General features: G+C 45.9%; 1 non-coding gene across 1 annotated transcript; it reads left to right on the top strand.

Annotated features, from left to right (window-relative positions):
- Positions 1-1595: 1595 nt before the first annotated feature.
- trnal-uag (transfer RNA leucine (anticodon UAG)) lies at positions 1596-1677 on the top strand. Its single transcript has one exon. It is a non-coding gene; the product is annotated as a tRNA-Leu (tRNA).
- Positions 1678-2592: the final 915 nt, after the last annotated feature.

The following is a 2592-nucleotide window of genomic DNA, read 5'->3' as shown; positions in this document are numbered from 1 at the left end:
ACCAGGAAGAGAAACCATCGTAACAATAACATACACTCATGTAAGATAGTCTGAAGACACTCAAAGATAATTCAGTGTTTGATCAGTGATCAATACGTCAATATAAAGATCAGTAAGTGGTACCAGGTGGATCTTTCCATGGTGACCTCAGAGAAAATAAGATCAGCCCCCTCACCGTCATATCCAATGATGGCTCCATTATGTCAGGTTAACTGAGTTCATTTCCTGCTGCATTATCTGAAAAACGCTTTCTAAAACCAGAACCTCCAAGTTGGGTCTGAACGACCATGATAAATTGCATTATCTACTCAGTTTGAGTCACACCAACACAGAATGGACAAAGGACATTTTTCTGTTGTGTTGTTTCATGTTTTCCTGATCTGGGAAGATTTGCAAGACAAATGTCTCTCAAGTGTGTGTTCTCCTCATGAGTGTGTTTACATGCAGGCTTCCTCTTGTGACAACTGATGTCATTGGAAACCATCTTGAGGACATTTGGAGAAAGTTCAATCTTTTAGCTGCAGGTACAGTGACTTACAACACTGCAACAACAACAAAAACACCCCTCCACAAACACTCTTGTCCAACATTTGTGCCCAAATTTTCTCCTCATGAGGCATCAAATCACTACAAAAACTGCCATTAAGTTGATCTGGTTGGCACTGGTATTTGTTCTTGCTGCATCATCGTCCAGCCTCCAACCAGAGGTCCCTCAGTTATCATGGAGCCACAGGTGGAGTCTGGATTCTTTTCTGGAATGAGACGGCAATGAGAGTCCTGCCAAGTGACATCACTGACATGAATGGATGACTTCAGTCACATGACTGGATGACTTCAGTCACATGACTGGATGACTTCAGTCACATGACTGGATGACAGTGTAGATGCCAATGTAGAGGTTGGGGAAATCGTCTCTGAGAATCAAGCTTGAACCCACGCCCTCCTTGTCCTTCAAAAACCCAAACAGCAACCATCAGTCTCCCTCCAATCCTGTACTTGGTTCAATGTTGCTGTTCCATTTTGCAGCAGTAGGTGTCGCTGTGATACCAGGTTCAGTTCAAGAGTCCCAACTCCAGCTCATGTTGGTGACCTCAGTGGCAGGTAAAATGGTGCTTCAGTAGATCATGTGATCAACTCATGTGTGTCCTCACTGCTCCACAGGTTTGTCAAATGTTCTGTAAAATAGTTGGACCCAGCAGAGCTGCTAGATTAGGAGTTGATGGAGTCGTTGCAGATACCAGGGTCCAGTTCCATCCTCACTACCCCTGGTGACCATGTCAAAGTGTCCTTGAGTGAGATACTGAACCCCCAAATACTTCTGATGAGTAGATTGGCTCCTTGCATGGCAGCCTTCAGCATCAGTGTGTGAGTGTGTGAATGAGAGGACATTGTTCAGCTCCTTGAGTGCTGCTGAGGTAGAAAGGCTCTGTATGAATAGAGTCCTTTTACCATTTCTTTCCTGCCTCTAGCGGCGCTGTTGTCACTTCCTGTGACCGTGGAGGGAAGGGGTCCCCCTTCAGAATAAGTTTGATATCATGATGTTACTTCCTCTTCAACATGCCTTTAGCAGACCAACTCAGAGAACAGCTCAGTGAGGTAGTGTGGCCGAGTGGTCTAAGGCGCTGGATTTAGGCTCCAGTCTCTGAGGAGGCGTGGGTTCAAATCCCACCACTGCCATCATGTCCCAGGTCACTGGAGAGGTGTGGCAGGTTTCTCACAGCCTCTCCTCTCTCTTCCACTGAGGTCTTCAAACCTGTGACCAGAAGAAGAATCCTCCTGTGAGTCCACAGACCTGAGCATCGCTGCTCTGACTACTAGGTTACCGCCTGGTTATCAGAGTGAAGTCATGGTGAGGTAGTCAGTTGTTCATTTTGTTTTATGACAGAGGCCTCATTGTGAATTAAATAATTTTAATTCTTTACTTGAAGTTTCACGCTGTTTCGATTGAAAAAGGCGAGTTCCTGGAGAAGATCTTCTAGGGGTCCAGGTTAAAGCGGTGCCCCAGCTGGCACCAGGTGCTGACCCAGGTCCTGCATGGGAGATACTGTCAGTTCTGTTCTGCCCTGCTCACAACCACAGGCTGGTGTTGAGGCCTGCAGCAACCAGGGAGTATAAAGGCTGGTCATTGTGGCAGTGGGAGGAGTCAAAATGAAGACAGACCAATGAGAGCAGGACGTTACTGGAGAAGTCATCCATCCACTTTCTATTCTTATCCTTTAAGGGTCACGGGGGGGGGGGGGTGATCCCAGGTGACATTGTTCAAGAGGCAGGGTTCACCCTGGACAGGTCACCAGTCCATCAGGAGAAATGAGGTGGTCGGCATCATGCAACCTAAACTAAAACATTAGTCAGATCAAATTCAGATTAAAGCAAGAGTCTCCAGATCAAAGTCAGAATTCCTGATGATGTCATCAGGGCTTTGACAGTAGCTAGAATTCTGTCTTTGATCTCAGGAGGACATGAAAGAAACCCAATTGAGGAAAGTAGAGGAGAACATTCAGCTTCATTAGAAACACTTGAACTGTTGAACAGTAGAATTTGTTTGAAACAGTTTACAACACTGAGTGACAGGTTTGAAGAGGGAAGAGTTTT

Source organism: Aulostomus chinensis, chromosome 1 (assembly GCF_037954235.1).
Source record: "Aulostomus chinensis isolate RoL2024-O1b breed Wild chromosome 1, RoL_Achi_v1.0, whole genome shotgun sequence".
NCBI lineage: Eukaryota > Metazoa > Chordata > Actinopteri > Syngnathiformes > Aulostomidae > Aulostomus > Aulostomus chinensis.
This window is presented reverse-complemented; position numbering and strand designations above follow the sequence as displayed.